The sequence below is a fragment of the Hemitrygon akajei genome, chromosome 14 (assembly GCF_048418815.1).
Source record: "Hemitrygon akajei chromosome 14, sHemAka1.3, whole genome shotgun sequence".
Classification (NCBI taxonomy): Eukaryota; Metazoa; Chordata; class Chondrichthyes; order Myliobatiformes; family Dasyatidae; genus Hemitrygon; species Hemitrygon akajei.
This window is the reverse complement of record NC_133137.1, coordinates 69,476,459-69,495,320: the sequence shown is the minus strand read 5'-3', so window position 1 is coordinate 69,495,320 and position 18,862 is coordinate 69,476,459. Positions and strand designations below refer to the sequence as shown.

The 18,862-nt window shown below is 45.4% G+C and overlaps 1 long non-coding RNA gene across 1 annotated transcript in view; it reads left to right on the top strand.

Annotated features, from left to right (window-relative positions):
• The window catches only part of LOC140738676 (uncharacterized), a 39,415-nt gene extending 26,037 nt beyond the window's left edge, over positions 1-13,378 (top strand). Inside the window, exon 3 of the long non-coding RNA XR_012101419.1 lies at positions 12,915-13,378. This is a non-coding gene — a long non-coding RNA (uncharacterized lncRNA). The remainder of the gene's footprint in view (positions 1-12,914) is intronic.
• The last annotated feature ends 5,484 nt before the right edge of the window (positions 13,379-18,862 follow it).

The following is an 18,862-nucleotide window of genomic DNA, read 5'->3' as shown; positions in this document are numbered from 1 at the left end:
GAGACGGCGGAAGTTTCAGAGGATTATGTGCTGGACGCGGAGGCTGGTGGGGTGACAGGTGAGGAAAGAGGAACCCTATCCCTGGTAGGGTGGCGGGAGGATGGGGTAAGTGCAGACGTGCGTGAAATAGAAGAGATGCGGTTGAGGGCAGCGTTGATGGTGGAGGAAGAGAGACCCTTTCTTTGAAAAAGGAGGACGCCTCCTTCGATCTAGAATGAAAATTAAGAGAAGGGGATGGCGTTTTTACAAGTATCAGGGTGGGACGAGGTATAGTCCAAATAGCTGTAGGAATCCGTGGGTTTGTAATGGATGGATAAACTGTCTCCGGCGATAGAGACAGTGAGATTGAGAAAGGGAAGTGTCGGAAATGGATCAGGTGTATTTGAGGGCAGGGTGGAAGTTGGAGGCAAAGTGGATGAAGTCAACGAGTTCAGCACCAGCGGGATCTCCCAGTGGCCATCCATTTAAATCCCATTTCTCATTCCCATTCCCATTCCGATATATCCACCAATGGCCTCCTCCACTCTTGTGATGAGGCCACACTTAGGTTGGAGGAACAACATCTTATATTCCGTTTGGGTGATGGTATGAACGTCGATTTCTCAAACTTCTGGTAATGCCACCCCTCCCCCCTTCACCATTTCACATACTCTTTTCCCTCCCTCGCCTTATTTCCTTGCCCACCCATGGACTCCCTCTGGAGTTCCTCGTTCCACCCCGCCCCCCTTCTCTTTCTTCCATGGCCTTCTGTCTCTTTCACCATTCAACTTCCTGGCTCTTTACTTCAGCCCTCCCCTCCAGGTTTCGCCTATCACCTGGAGTTTCTCCCTCCCCTCCCCCGCCTTTTAAATCTACTCCTCAGCATTTTTTCTCGCTCCTGTCCTGCCGAAGGGTTTCGGCCCGAAACGTCGACCATACTTTTTTCCACAGATGCTGCCGAGTCCCTCCAACATTTTCTTTGTGTTGCTCGGGTTTCCAGCATCTGCAGATTTTTCTCTTGTGCAGGATTAAATGATTCTGGTTTCATTTTAGGAAATATCCCCTCGGGTCTGGGTCGAGTCCTCGGCATCAAGGCGCAGGAACATCGGATTACCAGTACCACTATTACAATTAACATCGATAATATATGATGGGTTCCCACCATCCTCCAAAAATATTCCCTGGTGACCACCAAGACCCTGGGGAATTATAATCATGAAGTTCCGCTCCACCTTCTTCATATTTTCCATTTTCTCCTTAATGTGGTCTGCCAGATTAGTTTTACAATCGGACTCATCAGCAATATACTGTATTCCTGTCCTATTATGGCACAAGTGCCTCCACTCTCAGCTAACACAAAATCTGGGACTCTGCGATTCTGCAAAGCCACAGACAGATCTGGTAGCTGCTATTTCAGAGGTTACTTATTTTATCTGTAAATGCACACCCTTCAGAGCCAAGGGCTGAAGCGATGCGCATCAATTCTTGAGCTGCTCTGCCTGCCCCATACGTAGGAAACATAATCATCCAGAACCTCCCTCCATCTGTCATCGCCCTCTTGCTTCGCGGATGGGCCTGTGGGTACGAGACACGAGAGTGATGTACCGCCAGTAGTGCAAATCCGGGGTAACAACAACCGGTCCAGTTAAGAGGTAAACAGGTGTAAGCTCGGCCCCCACATATCCAGTATGTGCCATCTAATAATCACGGTGACCCTTCGCTGAATCACGCTGTGGTTACCCCTCCATAAATCAGTCTTCTCTCCGCATCTACTCCTTCCCATTAATTGACCCGTCTAGCTTCCCGGCACCAAAGCTTTCCAGCTGTTTGTGTAGCTATATGCAATCTAGGCACGTTATGATTTGTTAAATTATGGTATAATTATATCCCTCAAAGCATTTTCCCTTAAAGGTCAACCATCTATGTAGCCTTGTTCTTCTGTTGATTATCTATTCCCTCCTGTATCCATTCCTTCCTTTTGTCTGGCCAGTAATAGCTTTTAAAACTGCTGGTTTCTTATTGAAGCATTCTCGCTTCTTCTCACTGAAGGGAACTGGCCATAAGGATATACCTCTTGCCCCATGCACACCCAACAACTACATTAGTAAGTGGGTCATATTCACGAGCTAAGCCCATCTAAGTATTAGAGGCTCTCCCAGCATAATAAACCCCAATAGTCCACACAACAAACGTAATTTCTTCATAATTAATTTCCCCGTCTTCCGGAGAAGGGAACTTGAACTTGGTTCCGTGTATCCAATCAGGCTTCCCCTGGACTTTCACAGCACCGCTTGTCGCAGGATCACCCTAAAGGGCCCTTTCCATCCAGGAGAAAGAGTCTTTCTTCACATGTACAGTCTCCGGCTTTAAAGGGGTGAGTAATGCAGCAGCTAGCTACATGTCCTTGGTTTGTATTTATTGCTTCGCCTAGGACTTTAACAATTTCTATGATGTCCTCGTCGGTCCAGACCAGGGACGTTTGTGCACCAGTCAAAGGGTCCGGAGATCCCGCCGGCATCAACACCCCGAGGGCAGTCAGTTCAGTTGTCCGGCTCACCTGATTTCTTAGAGTGTATAATGCTATGGGAAGAGCCTCTGGCCATCTCAATCCCGTTTCCTGACATACCTTTGCCAATGTATGTTTCAATACTCCATTTATCCGTTCCACTAGTCCTGAGGACTGGGGCTGACTCAGAAGGTGATACTCTTAAGAAAATCCTAACGCCTGACCCAATTCCTTAATTAATTTACCTGTAAAATGTGTCCCTCTATCACTGTTATGTGTGTATGGAACCCCCAAATCTGGGAATAATTTCTTTCATTAATGTGTTAGTTAACCACAGCTCGATAATAATCTTTTCTAGTGGAAAACGCCTCCACCCTTCAGAAGAACATATCCACTATTACTAATAGGTATTTATAACCCCCACTGGCAGGCACTGCTCAAGTCTATTCGTCATTTGGCAAATGGTGCCTCCGCGGGTGGTCAAATTTAGCAGGTGATTTACCCCCATTGTTTCTCTGGCAAATCTCACAGTTTTGCACAATCTGTCCCGCAATGCCTATTAACCCTGGTGCAAACCATTGTTGTTGTATTTGATGTATAATACCCCCCCCCCCCCCCTTTCCTACATGTCCTTTCCCATCTATGGGTTGAACAAGGGCATGCAGGAGATTCCTGGGACACACGGGGCGATTGTCCGCATGTCTCCACACTCCCGCCGAGTCCCTAAAACACTGCTTTTCCTTCCATACTCCCTTCTCCTTTTCCGGGTTCCCGTCTTGGGCGGAAATTAAATCTTGCAGGTTTGGGGTAGGGGTGACAGGGGAACATTGTACCCGCATACGAATGAGCATAGCTTTTCCGGCACTCTCGGCAGCAGCATTTCCCTTAGTTACGGGATCTGAGGCAGTAGTGTGGGCTTTGCACTTAATGACAGCAATTTGTTCGGGCATCGCACTTCTGGTAGCAGATTTTTTTTTTAATGAGATACGCATGCTAGATGGGGTTACCCGCGGACGTAATGAATCAAAGTCACCCAAAATCAATGGCCACCCCGAGGGCATACCGGGAGTGTGTATCGATGTTTACTGTGCGAGCTCGTGTTAAAGCAAAAAGCTCAGATGCCTGAGCGGAGTCCCTTGGGGAAAGGCTCCTACCTCTGAAGTATCAATGGGGGTCATTGTCGCATAGCCTGCAGTATAGGGTCAGCAGGCCTGCCAGTCCGTAGAGTATTAAATCCGGGTTGTCAAGGGTGCAGTGGATAGGCCAGGTCGTGGTGACGTAACGGTCTCTGCACAGTCATGGGGTTCTGAGGACTCTGTCATAGCAATGAGCGTAGTCGGGTACTCTTTTAAAAGTTAAATTCGACTCGCTACGTAGCATGAGCTCGTACCCCGTGCGGCGGGCGGCGGGGAAATGTTGCGTGGCAGCATGGTGTCAGTATGGTACAGGCATGGTTTAGCATCAACGGTGCAGCCTCCTTGACCATTACTGCCGTCGCCGCCACTGCCCTTAAACATCCTGACATTCCTCTAACCCCTGGAGGCGAAAGGGAGGAAGAATACGCCACTGGTCTTCGTAAGCCACCAGGTTCATGGGTTCCGCAGTTGCGAAACGCCTCCCGTTCATTCACTTACAGCTGGAACGGCTTGTTGTAATCGGGCAATCCCAATGCGGGGACCTGTATTAGGGCACGTTTTAGTGCTTCGTAAACTTGCTCCATATCCTCAAACCACTGTATGGTATCAGGTGCAGCCTGGGTTACTGCGACGCGTCGGGCAGCGTCGGTATTTAGGTATCCAATGTCGGCAGTAATTCGTCATTCCCCAGGAAAATCTGTTTTCTGGTAGCAGGTCTGGGATACAGCGCAATGGCAGTCACATGCCCCGGCGCCATTGGGCGGGCGCTCAAGTGCAGTACATCCCCCAGATATGTTACTGTGGGCTGGCAGTTGTAATTCTGATAGGGAGGCTCCATGTTCTCCGGCGACCATACGATTCAACGACGACATGGCGTCTTCTCTACAATCAGTCCATGTCTGCGAGGCCCACAATAAGTCACCTTCAACATACTCAGGATCAAATGATTCTGGTTTCATTTTACACCTCGACATCAAGGCGCAGGTACACCGGATTACCAACCACTATTACAATTATCACCAAAATCAGTCCATTATGTACGATCAGCCCCCCAAAATATTCCCTAATGACCACCAAGCGGCTGCGTAGACTGCGGGCTTTCTGTATAGCCCTGCGGTAGTCTTGTCCACGTATATTGCTGTCTATTATATGTGAAAGCAAGCAGATACTGACTGTCCTCATGCTGAGGTATAGAGAGATGGGCACCAACAAATCAATCACTGTACCCCAACAGAAATCCGGAGGGAGAGGGGCCAGTATCACATGGGTGCCTGGAACCACCGGTGAAATGGGCTGCACTTTCTGATTTATAGCCCGTAAATCCTGAACAAACCGCCGGTCATCCGGTCTCCCCGGCTTGGGATTGGGTAAAATCGGCGTATTGCAAAGGTTCTGAGTTAGTCGCAGAACCCCCTTGTCGCAACAGCGTCTGCATGACGGGTTCAGTACCGGTGACGGCTTCCGGAGTGCTTCGTTTAAGAGTCACCTGACGCGTCACTACGGATTTCTCTGATCCTACATGATCCATATGCTGTGCCCACAGTACAGGATCCACCCTGCGGAAGTCTTGTGGATCGCTCAATTGGGGTGGAGGAGGGGGTGGGCTCTGTCTATGGGATTCACAGTAAGTATGTAATGGAGATACTATTGCCCTGTATCTGGTCCACAGTAAGTCACCCCCTCTTGGTTAGGTGGCGTTCTGTATTCCAACACCCCTAGTCCCCAAGTCTTTAGGCTTCACTGCCGGTGAGAATGTGTGCCTCCTGCTTTCTTTTGAGCTCAACCTCAGCCGCTGTTCCCCCGGGGCCAAAAATTACCCTACTCGCCAAGAATACTAGACGCCTCTTGCCTTCGTGGCGATTTGCTTGGAATCTATCATCGTCATTGGGATCCGGATCCTGGAAGGCCGCGGCACAATGCAGCGCAGTTACTAGTTTACAAGTCCCAGTTCAATTGTCCAGAAATTCCCTTGTTTTAGCGTTAGCTTCAATTTGCTGCCATAGCCAATTTCCCCAGGGATTTCCCTCAATACGCCAGCTCTGGAGAGCAGCTGAATCCTCTGATTGTTTAGTTTTTGTAAGCATTGTAGTGCAGAGCCCAGGCAGTCTGTTTCCGGGGGCACAAAGAATAACGGTACAGTACTCCTTAGCCCAATGTCCTTTCTTCCCACACCGCCCGCATCCCTTCTGACACTTCTCCCTTCTCTCAAATCACCTCTTCTTTTTTGTTGCCCTTACTGTCCCCTTTCTCCCTGATTTTAAGATAGCCCATTCCTATCCATATTAATGAGGAATGTTATAACATCTTCTCAATTTTTGTTCTGCCATTTCAGATTGGTCAATTTAAAAGAATATGCTACATCCATTTGGAGTCAATTTAGAAATGACTGCGCTGCCAGTGGGTTGTTCCCTGCCAGAGGTATTCCTGCGCTCGGTTCCCAAGTACCTTTAAACCGAGCAATAAAATCATTAATAGTCTCCTCTTTCTTTAGCTGACCTCTAGTTACTTCTCCAAAGTTAGTGTTGCCTGACTCCTGCGAGAATGGCATCTTTTGCTCCGTTCGGCCAATACCTGTAATGCATTCCGGCAGTAGGACTCCCACCACCATTCCCCGGTGGAGGGGCCCACTCCCCTTGTAGTCCTTGGGCCGCATTGAGAAATCCTGATCTAACTCCTGGCCAGAAAGTTCTGTAGCTACTTTCACCAATGTCTTCTCATCTCCAGGTGGATGGAGTAAACATTTGGCAAATCTGGACCAACCAAATGTGGAAAGCCCCCCCCCCCCCCCCACCATTCTCCATCCCCTTTTTTCCTCTCTCACCTTATCTGTTTGCCTGCTCACCGCCTTCCGAGTCCTGGCGTGGTGTGGATCCAGAACTGCCTTTCCGATTCCCCTTCTGGAGGTTACCCATCCTACCTACCTGTCAATTGTTCTCTGCAAAGGGAAACACTTAATTCGTACAGAGACATATACCCTATATAATTCCCTCACATTTTTCCATTGGCCAGTGGGGCAGGTTCTAATCTCGAGGTCTTTAATTGCCTTCGTTTCAACGTCGTCTTTTAATTGCCTTAGTTTTAATACCGTATGTTAATCAGAGCTCCCAACCCCTTTCTGCCAAACCCGTCTTGTTCTGAGTCAGGGCTGAACTCAGGGGTGGTCACCGGCCGGTATGGGATGCGCTCCTTACTCCGGTCTTCACTTCTATCTTTCAAGCAGGTCTCACATAGTCCGATGTTGATGATAAACAAGTTTGTCGGATGGGTTCGTTGGCATCCCGTACCATTGGGATCCCGTCGTCGTCGCCAGATTCTGTTAGAGAATTTAGAACGGTCAATCACAAAGTAGGCAAAGACGTCGAAGCTAGTTACCGCCTTTATTTCCTGAATTCACGGGGAGCTGTTCCGAACGTCTCCGCCAATGCAAGCTTATTCCAATTTCTACACACTATATCACACTGGGTCAGTGACTCTCCAGACACTTACCGAACTTTACACGAGCACCTACCTATACAATCGGTTCCTCATTGATGACATGATTTATTGTTAGCACAAAGATAAACCCATTCTGTTTTTTATCATGCTCTCCCCACGATTCTGCCAATCTCCAGTCCTCAACCTTTCCTTCACACTGCTTTTGAGCTGCTGTGGTGTGGAGTCAGATGCAAGGTCACGGCAGCCAGGGCTGAAAGAAGGGTCACCATCAACGTGTTTTTCTGAGTCAACTCATCACGTGGGTGCTCCTCCCGCCTCATCTTCCTCCTGCCACAAGAGGGAAGCACCTCAGCAAAGGATGTTATTCGTAAATAGGGGCAGATATGAGGGCCCATGAAGGAATGGAAATAAACTGTAAGAGTAAAAGATTAATGGAACATGGTATGGAAATACGCATTCATTTACATGGGCACCATCAGCAACTTCAAGCGCTTGCGGTAATCCCACACTGAGCCTCACAAAGGCATAGCTATGAGGAGGTCAGAGTCTTCACTGGGCCACCGACAGTTTGCAGGGATAGTTTTCCATTCCTGGCACCTGTAGTCCGTGTGCAGGCTTTTGTAGATTTTGGAATAAATGATACGTAAGCATTTTAGTCTTTGTTGTATATGTACATACTTGTGGCTGCGTGTGGTAGACATGAGCACAAAGATAATTATTGACCCCTTAGTGACTGCACGTTTTTTAAAATTTTGATGTAGGCGGTGGTTCAACGTAAAAGGTAAAAAAAAAATAACAATTCTGAGGAGCAGAGTCGTTTCAGCAAAAGTCACTCCTTGATATAACTGGTCAAATCATGAAACTTCCTACAACCTTGATCCACAGTTGTGGAAACTAGAGAGTGCTGTAATTTCACCAGTCAGTCATCCAAAGCCTTTCCATTAGTGGCCCTGGTGGGCTGCCTACCAGCCCTTACTTAAAACTGATGCTTTCTTCAGGCGCTCCCACCTGAAGTTCCATCTCATTCTCCAAGAAATTTGGGGTACAGTCCCTGTGGTTTATATCCAGTGTGTGCTGCACTGTCCAATACAAACTACTTGCTGCAGTGTGTATATGGTGATACAGAGCTGGAATCTAGGCTGCTGGGTGCACAAATAACAATTGTTTATTATTGGAATGCTGGTTCTATTTCATTATGTTATTTGCCCAAGAAGGCTACATTACAGCACATTTGGAAAGAGGTGAAATCATCGGACAAAGTCAGCATGGATTTGTGAAAGGAAAATCATGTCTGACGAATCTTATAGAATTTTTTGAAGATGTAACTAGTAGAGTGGATAGGGGAGAGCCAGTGGATGTGGTATATTTAAATTTTCAAAAGGCTTTTGACAAGGTCCCACACAGGAGATTAGTGTGCAAACTTAAAGCACATGGTATTGGGGGAATGGTATTGATGTGGATAGAGAATTGGTTGGCAGACAGGAAGCAAAGAGTGGGAGTAAACGGGACCTTTTCAGAATGGCAGGTAGTGACTAGTGGGGTACCGCAAGGCTCAGTGCTGGGACCCCAGTTGTTTACAATATATATTAATGATTTAGATGAGGGAATTAAATGCAGAATCTCCAAATTTGCAGATGACATGAAGCTGGGCGGCGGTGTTAGCTGTGAGGAGGATGCTAAGAGGATGCAGGGTGACTTGGATAGGTTAGGTGAGTGGGCAAATTCATGGCAGATGCAATTTAATGTGGATAAATGTGAGGTTATCCACTTTGGTTGCAAGAACAGGAAAACAGATTATTATTTGAATGGTGGCCGATTAAGAAAAGGGGAGGTGCAACGAGACCTGGGTGTCATTGTACACCAGTCATTGAAGGTGGGCATGCAGGTACAGCAGGCAGTGAAAAAGGCAAATGGTATGTTGGCATTCATAGCAAAAGGATTTGAGTACAGGAGCAGGGAGGTTCTACTGCAGTTGTACAAGGCCTTGGTGAGCCCACACCTGGAGTATTGTGTGCAGTTTTGGTCCCCTAATCTGAGGAAAGACATTCTTGCCATAGAAGGAGTACAAAGAAGGTTCACCAGATTGATTCCTGGGACGGCAGGACTTTCATATGAAGAAAGACTGGATTGACTAGGCTTATACTCACTGGAATTTAGAAGATTGAGGGGGGATCTTATTGAAACATAAAATTCTAAAGGGATTGGACAGGCTAGATGCAGGAAGATTGTTTCTGATGTTGGGGAAGTCCAGAACGAGGGGTCACAGTTTAAGGATAAAGGGGAAGCATTTTAGGACCGAGATGAGGAAAAACTTCTTCACACAGAGAGTTGTGAATCTGTGGAATTCTCTGCCACAGGAAACAGTTGAGGCCAGTTCATTGGCTATATTTAAGAGGAAGTTAGATATGGCCCTTGTGGCTAAAGGGATCAGGGGGTACGGAGAGAAAGCAGGTACAGGGTTCTGAGTTGGATGATCAGCCATGATCATACTGAATGGCGGTGCAGGCTCGAAGGGCCAAATGGCCTACTCCTGCACCTATTTTCTACGTTTCTATTAGGCATTTCAAACACAAAGCCATGATTTTAAAATAATGCCCATTGAATATCACAATATGACCTCCATAATTGTCACATGTTAAACATGTTATGATCTTTTCAGTGTATTTTTCATACGTATCCTATATCATGACCTAAATGCCTTTATTACTCCCTTTCACTCTGCTCTGCTATTTCTTTTGTCATTCCGTTGCTCTTGTCTTCCTATCTACTGTACATACTTTCCCCTTTGCTCTCTCCTCCCCTCCATTTTTTCTTTGCATTTTAAGCCGTGCTACAACTAATTTCTCATGAAATATGGCTGAAGGGGGTCACTAGCAGGGTGAGGATCAAAATATGCTGCTGAAATTTGTGAACTCAGTCAGCTCCATCATGGGCACCAGTCTCCCCAGCATCCAGAATAGCTTCAAAGAGCGGTGCTTTAAAACGGTGGCATCCATCATTAAAGACTACCATTACACAGTACATGCCCTCTTCTCATTGCTGCCATCAGAGGGGAGGTAAAGGAGCCTGAAGGCACACACTCAATGATTCAAGAATAATTCTGCCAACAGATTTCTGAATAGACATCAAAACCTAGAACATTACCCCATTTGTTTTTCTTTTTTGCACTACTAACAGGACTAGGCATGAGAAGGAAGCAAGGAAAATGGGGAAGAAAGTACGCTGGACATGATACAGGCCCTGGAGGAGACAAGGATTCCAGGCCTGGGCTAGGACTTGACTAGGATAGCAGAACCAGGACATGGAACTGGGAACTAGGAGCCTGGGCTTGGACTCCAAGCCAGAGACTGGACAAGGACCCAGAACCTGGGTCTTGACTCAGGCTCAGACCCAGAACTAGGCAAGGACAAGACGTGGCTACAGGACTGGACATGAGACTCCTGGACAGGACAAGGGAACCCCAGCAGAGGGCTGGGCAAGGTACTCCAGGGCTGGGTGAGGCACATAGACAAGACGAGAACACAAAGCCATGGCTTGGACAGGACAAGGTTCTTGGACGTGGCTAGGACTAGGCGAGACCCCAAAGCCTTGACTTGATCGAGGAAGAGACAGGAACATGGAACACAGAGCCGGGACCCCTCCTTGGGTACAGGACGTAGGGCCAGGGCTCATTACTCAGAATACAACGAGACAGTTCCTAACCCAAGGTAGTGGCAGACGGCCGGACCTACCTAGCGAAGGCGTGGACACAGAGATAGTTCAAAACAACGAAAGAGAGTTCCTTATCTTGCTCCAGCGGTTGAACTTGACAGCGGTGAAGGCAAGGCGAGGCTCCAAGAGGAAGGTGAAGGGAAGGGATACAGACAGGAACAATCCAGCAGCCAGAGGCTGAATCCTGAAGCTATTTATGAAGCCAGCCCAAACGAGAATCAGCTGCCTCAACAGAAACTGGGAAAAACAGGAAAACCTGGAATAATGAACATGGACCGGACCGTGAACCGGAATGCGGATTTCACAGACCAGACCATGACAAGCTGATTCTGATTCAGAACAGCAATGGCTGACATTTCTGTGGGTAATTCAGAAGGCACAGAAAAGATACATCCCAAAGATGAATAAGTACTTTAAAGGGAGAATGAGGCAACTGTGGCTGACAAGGGAAGTCAAAGACAACAAAAGAGAGTGCATATAATATAGCAACAATTAGTGGATAGTTAGAGAATTGGGAAACTTGTAAAAACCAACAGAAAACAACTAAAAAAGTAATAAGGAGAGAAAAGATTAAAATATAAAGGCAAACTAGCCAATAATGTCAAAGAGGATACCAACTTTTTTTCCAGATATATAAAGAGTAAAAGAGAAGTAGAGTGGATATTGGACTGCTAGAAAATGATGATGGAGAGTGAGCAATAGGAGACAATGAAATGGCAAACAAACTTAAGTATTTTGTGTCAGTCTTCATTGTAGAAGTGTCAGTACCTCCAGTTGAACTCTGTCTTTTTGTGTGTTTCCCTCTAGCTGTCAGTCTGTGGTTTCGTATTGCCATGTGCTCCTGTCCCCGCTCCTGCTCTACTCCGGCCCCTGTATCACTGAGTACTCCGTCTCTCATTATTACCTGTATTGCTGCCACTTGTGTCTCATTGTGCTCCACCTATCATCTGCCTCTCTGTTTATTGTTCGGTGTATTTCAGTCCTGCATTTTCACCTGTTTGTTGCCAGATTGTGCCGGTGAGTTTTCCTGAGCCTTTCCAGCATTTGTATCTGTACTCTGTCTGTCTGAATATCAGCTCTACCTGTTTCCCGATTCTGGTTTTTGGATTTCTCTGGATGTTCTGATCTCTGCCTGAACTTTGATGCCGACTTTGTTTGCACCTTGGGATATGTTACTCAATTAATATCACTGTGTGCACAGTACTGGGTCTGCGATTGGATCGCTGCTCCAGTGCCCTGACAGAAAGTCACTAGCTGTAAGTCACCTGGAACAGATGGACTGCACACCAGTTTTCTGAAGAAGGTAGCTGAAGAGATTGTGGAGGTATTAGTAATGATCTTTCAAGAAACACTAGTTTCTGGAATGCTTCCAGAGGACTAGAAAATTGCAAATTTTCACTTAAATTACACTTAAGGGAGGGAGACAAAAAGAAAATTGTTGGCCTGTTAGCCTGACTTCAGTGGCTGGGAAAATGTTAGAGTCCATTATTATGGATGAGTTTTTGGGGTACTTGGAGGTACAGGATAAAGTAGGCAAAGTCAGCACAGTTTCTTCAAGGAAAAATTTGCCAGACAAATGTTCTGGAAGGATAGACAAAGGAGAATCAGTAGATGTTTACTTGGATTTTCAGAAGACATTTGACAAGGTGCCACACGTAAGGCTGCTGAACATGATAAGAGCCCATGGATAGACGTTTGGCTGATTGGCAGGAGGCAGAGTGGGATTAAAGTGGGCCTATTCTAGTTGGCTGCTGGTGACTAGTGGTACTCCACAAGGGTCAGTATTGGGACCACTTCTCTTTCATGTTATATGTCAATGGTTTGGATGACAGAATTGATGACTTTGTGGCCAGGTCTGCAGATAATACAAAGATAGGTGGAGGGGCAGGTAGTGTTAAGGAAGCAGCAAATCTGCAGGAGTTGGAAAGATTGGAAGAATGGGCGAAGAGAGAACAGATGGAACAAAGTGCTGGGAAGTGTATCACCATTGTAGGAGCCATGTAACTATTTTCAGTCTGTCTGTATTGTATTTTGTATTGCATATTTATTGTGGGTAATGTATCACGAGTTGGGGCATGATGGAAGCAAAGGTTCATTTTATTGTCAAAGTATGCATGTACAATACAACTCTGATTTGTCTTTTCCAGATAACCATTCAATACAGAAAGACGATGGATGGTGATGAAAGAAAACACATCAACTCCCCTCCCAACTGGCATGAAAAAGAAACAAAACTTGCAGACCGCAAAATCCTCCCCTTGCCCGCAGCAAAACAACAGCCACAAGTCAGCGATCCTCTCTGCATAACAATCCCCGATTCCCTCACTCGCAGAAAACAACAGCGACAGAAGAACAGCAAATGAGTATAGTTGCTTATTCACACTTAGTCAGTTCGTCTTGTTGAGACTTCGAGGCAACTGGGAAAGGATGTTTTTTGTTGACCACTTATTTCGCTAATTGTAACAGTTATTTATGATCTTCACTTAATTACCTTAATATGAAAGCTAATTACTCTTATTCCACTATATCTCTAATTTAGTTTCATGTTTTTTTATCACTAAGTTTGTTCATCTTTGCTGGATTTGTAATAAAGAATTGAAATTGGAGCTCAGTTATTTGGAAGCACTTCATACAATGTCAACTCCCGTACTCAATCTCTTAGCACTACAGTCATGAACTCTGGTAGGAGGAATAAAGGCATATTTAAGCATCTGTTAGTCTCGTGAGACCATGGATTTGTGCCTTGGAAAGTTTCCATAAAGGTTAATTTGTAGGTTGAGTCAGTGGTATGGAAGGCAAATGCAATGTTAGCGTTCATTTTGAGTGAAATACAGTATAAGAACAAGGATGTGATGCTGTGGTTTTATAAGGCTTTGGTCAGATCGCACTTGGAGTATGGTGAGCAGTTTTGGGCTACTTATCTAAGAAAAGATGTACTGCTATTGGAGGGGGCCCAGAGGAGGTTCATGAGAATGATCCCAGGAGTGTGAAGAGCATTTGATTGCTCTGGGCCTGTACTCAATAGAATTTAGAAGAATGATGGGCATATCCTTGAAGCCCATCAAATATTGAAAGGCTGAGATAGAGTGGATGTGGAGAGGGTGTTTCCTGTAGTGGGTAGTCTAGAACCAGAGGGCACAGCCTCAAAATAGAGGGACGTCCATTTGGAACAGAGATGAAAAGGAATTTATTTAGCTTGAGAGTGATGAATCTGTGGAATTCATTGCCATGGGTGGCTGTGGAGGCCAGGTCATTGAGTATATTTAAAGCAGAGGTTGATAGGTTCTTCATTAGTCAGTGTGTCAAAGGTTAGGGGAGAAGGCAGGAGAATGGGGTTGAGAGGGATAATATTTCAGCCATAATGAATGGTGCAGCAGACATGCTGGGCAGAGTGGCCTAATTCTATTCATATATCTTATGGTGTTATATTAGTTCCATCGCTACAGATGCTGCCTGACTTGCTGAACATTTCCAGAATTTTCTGTTTTGTTGTGAACACAAACGGGGATCAGAAAGAGCTTCTTTTGCTATGGGGGAGAATTTAATTATCACAATCTCATTAGTGTCCTGGACTAAAGAAAACAACACTCATGGAGCAGCTCACTTCTAACCAGACATGAAGCATGGCTCCACACACAACCTCTCATGTCTATGACCTGTTGGAGAGGTCCATGGCCAATGATAAAGCACGTCCAAGGAGGGATTCAGATGCATGACACAATGCAAGAGACAACATTTCCTTAAATGGGACTCAGTTTCAGTGCAGCTAGTTGCTATGCCCGTTGAAGGCTGGAACAGTTAGTCAGAGAGGGGTTGCATTCCTGAAATACATTCCGTTAATCTATTAACAAACATAATTTAGGATTTTGATATTTTCACTTCAGATTTTCAACATCCATGGCACTTACATCTTCATGGTTTTTTGCTGAGGTATTTGTTTCTCCACTGGAAGTTTCAGAATTAATGATGCCTAAGTGGCAAAAAAATTGTTCATTAGATCTGTTTACTTGTCTGGATTACAAATCTGTAAAGTTTAATGGCCAGCGGCATCCTCTGCCAGAAAATGTAAGTGGTGAACAGCAGGGACATATCACTCACTCACTGAGATACTGACTTCACCCCAACATGACACACAGGTGCAAGGGACTGGACAAAATAAACATCTACTCACAGCACCCATTCCAGCTTCTCATATCCTAATTAGGGGCAACACCAGTGGGGGGAAAAAAGCATTGCTTTTGCTGATTAATAAGCTTACTTTGTACTTAGTTTACTCTTCAGAAAAATGGAAGGGCAACCCCCTGTGGTCGCAAGCAGCGGCGTTGGTTCCTTAGAATAGCCACTACGGGGTCAAAATTCAAAGGAAAATTTATTATCCGAGTACATACACGTCACCACGTGCTATCCTGAGGTTCTTTTTTCTGTGGGCATACTTAACAACGCTATAGAACAGAAACGGAACTGTAAACAAACTGTGCAAATGCAGATATAACTAAATAGCAATAAATAATGAGCATGAAATAACAATATAACAGAGTCCTTAAATGAGTGTGGTTATCCCCATTGTTCAGGAGCCTGATGGTTGAAGGGTGGTAACCGTTCTTGTAACCGGTGATGCAAGTCCTGAGGCTCTTGTATGTTCTACCTGATGTCAGCAGTGAGAAAAGAGCACGGCCTGGGTGGTGAGGATCTTTGATGATGGATGCTGCTTCTCTACAGCAACATTTCATGTAGATGTGCTCAATGGTTGAGAGGGTTTTACCCGTGATGTACTGGGCCAAATCCACTATTTCCCACTCAATGGCATTGGTGTTCCCATACCAGGCCATAACGCAGCCAGTCAGCACACTTTCCACCACACATCAATAGAAGTTTGCCAAGCTTTTCGATGCCCAACCTTGCAAACTCCTGAGGAAGTAGAGGCGTTGTCGTGCCTCCTTCACAATAATATTTATATGATGAGTCCAGGATAGGCCACAGGAGGCTTAAGCAAATTTTAATGTCATATGACATTCAAAGAGAGTCATCGCAACTGTGTTAATGTTAAGAAATACTCCTCAAAACCATGTTGATTTGATGTTGTGCTATTTGATAATATTTTGGGTCTAGTTAGGTCATCAACATTTTTGCACGTAGCTGTGACTATTCCCATGCATTCCTGGTTTGCTTTCATGTTCTACCCATAAACCTGAGGTCATTCAAGATTCTACTATCCTGGAATCAGAGTTACACAGTACAAACACAGACCCTTCAGTTCACTTCCTCCATGCAGATGAAGGAGCTAACATTGGCTTAACTAATCCTGCTTGCCTGCATTTGGCTCAAATATATTTTCACAATTGTAATTGTACCTGCCTCATTGCATCTGGCAACTCTTTCCATGTACCTGCAAACCTCGGTGTGAAAGAGCTGGCTCTCAGGCCCCCTTCCAATCTTTCCACCCTCACTTAAAACTAGGTTTGACGCCCTTACCCTCAGAAACAAAAATCAATGATCACCTACCTTATCCAAGCCCCTCATGGTTTACAAATAAATTTTAAATAGTTTCATTTTCCAGCATCCATGGTATTCCCCTTTATATGTAACTGGGGTTTCAAGGGATTTACTGAAATAATCACTTCTCGTCATCACTAGAGGCAAAAGGATGCTCAAAAGATTATGGTTTAATCTCCTGAATTACGGATCTGGTGATGCTGCTAGTAAATAGCATCTCAACTTACATCACATCCCATTCACCTCTCAGTGGATGTTCAAACATATTCACATCTGCCTCCAGCTGAGCAAAGTTTGTTTCTCCATCATATTTTAAAACTGCTCCATGCCCTTGATCCTCTCTAAAGCAGTAGATAGGAAAGCAACTGTGTGATAATCTTGGTATCTGTAAACATCTGCATTTGGGAAATGGAGCTTATTAAAACATGATTTAAAAGAGTTAAAGAGAGAATGGTACAACATCTTTGGCCCATGAATTTGTGCTGTACTTTTAATCCATTGTAAGATCAACCTAACCCTTCCCTCCTCGAGTTCCTCCATTTTTATTTCATCTATGTGCAAATGTCCTTGCCTCCACACCACCCCTGGAAATACATAACTTGTACCCATTACTCTCTGTGTAAAAAATGACCTCTGGCATTCACCTCCCCTATCTGCCCCTGCCGGCTGAAAGCGTAGTGGCAGCAGCCACCGGACCTTGAGGCAAGTGGTCCGGAGTTCAAATCCAGTCCGCTCTCTGCACGCTTTCCATCCGTGCTGGGTTGAGCATTGAGCTAGCAACTTGACTTCGTGAAAAAACGGACAAAATGCTAAAGAAATGGCAAGGTTGTTGCCTGATGTGCCACAAGGTGCAGAGAGGAATAATAACAAAAACAACATCATTCCCCCTATACTTTCCTCTAATCACCTTAAAATTATTTGAACCATTTCCACCTTGGGAAAACAAGTGTCTGGCTGTTCACTCTATCTATGCTTCTCATCACTTTGTAAACCTCTATCAAGTCACCTGTCATTCTCCTTTGCTCCAAAGGGAATATCCCCAGCTTGTCCAGGTCGAGGCGAGTGAGGAGGAAGAATAAGTGCGGGAGCGCTCGGTGATCACCAGATGGAGTCTATGGGAATTCGAGGGTCCGGAGGTCGGCAGCATGTCGGCGGAGGTCGTTTAAGGAGGAACACCGGAGGCGTGAGCTCCAACGATTTTTGTGCACAAACTGTTAACTTTGGTAAGAGTGGCGCCTTTGTCTTTTATAGAACCATAGAACATTACAGCACAGAAACAGGCCTTTTGGCCCTTCATGGCTGTGCCAAACCATTTTTCTGCCTAGTCCCACTGACCTGCACCTGGACCATATCCCTCCATACCCCTCTCATCCATGTACCTGTCCAAGTTTTTCTTAAATGTTAAAAGTGAGCCTGCATTCACCACTTCAACTGGCAGTTCATTCCACACTCCCACTACTGTGTGAAGAGGCTCCCCCTAATGTTCCCTTTAAACTTTCCCCTTTTAACCCTTAACCCAGGTCCTCTGGTTTTTTTCTCCCCTAGCCTCAGTGGAAAAAGCCTGCTTGCATTTGCTTTATCTATACCCATCATAATTTTATACACCTCTATCAAATTTCCCCTCGTTCTTCTACGCTCCAGGGAATAAAGTCCTAACCTATTCAACCTTTCTCTGTAACTCAGTTTCTCAAGTCCCGGCAACATCCTTGTAAATCTTCTCTGCACTCTTTCAACATTATTAATATCCTTCCTGTAATTAGGTGACCAAAACTGCACACAATACTCCAAATCCGGTCTCACCAATGTCTTATACAACCTCACCATAACATTCCAACTCTTATACTCAATACTTTGATTTATAAAGGCCAATGTACCAAAAGTTCTCTTTATGACACTATCTACCTGTGACACCTCTTTTAGGGAATTATGTATCTGTATTCCCAGATCCCTCTATTCTACTGCACTCCTCAGTGTCCTACCTTGTATGTTCTACCTTGGTTTGTCCTTCCAAAGTGCAATACCTCACACTTGTCTGCATTAAACTCCATCTGCCATTTGTCAGCCCATTTTTCCAGCTGGTCCAAATCCCTCTGCAAGCTTTGAAAAACCTTCCTCACTCTCCACTACACCTCCAATCTTTGTATCATCAGCAAATTTGCTGATCCAATTTGCCACATTATCATCCAGATCATTGATGTAGATGACAAATAACAATGGACCCAGCACTGATCCCTGTGGCACACCACTAGTCTCAGGCCTCCACTCAGAGTAGCAATCCTCCACTTCCACTCTCTGGCTTCTCCCATTGAGCCAATGTCTAATCCAATTTATCACCTCACCATGTATGCCTAGTGACTGAATCTTCCTAACTAACCTCCCATGTGGGACCTTGTCAAAGGCCTTACTGAAGTCCATGTAGACAACATCCACTGCCTTCCCTTCATCCACTTTCCTGGTAACCTCCTCAAAAAACTCTAATAGATTGGTTAAACGTAGAACATAGAACAATGCAGCACAGTACAGGTCCTTCAGCCCACAATGCTGTGCTGACCCTTAAAGCCTGCGTCCCATATAACCCCCCACCTTAAATTCCTCCATATAA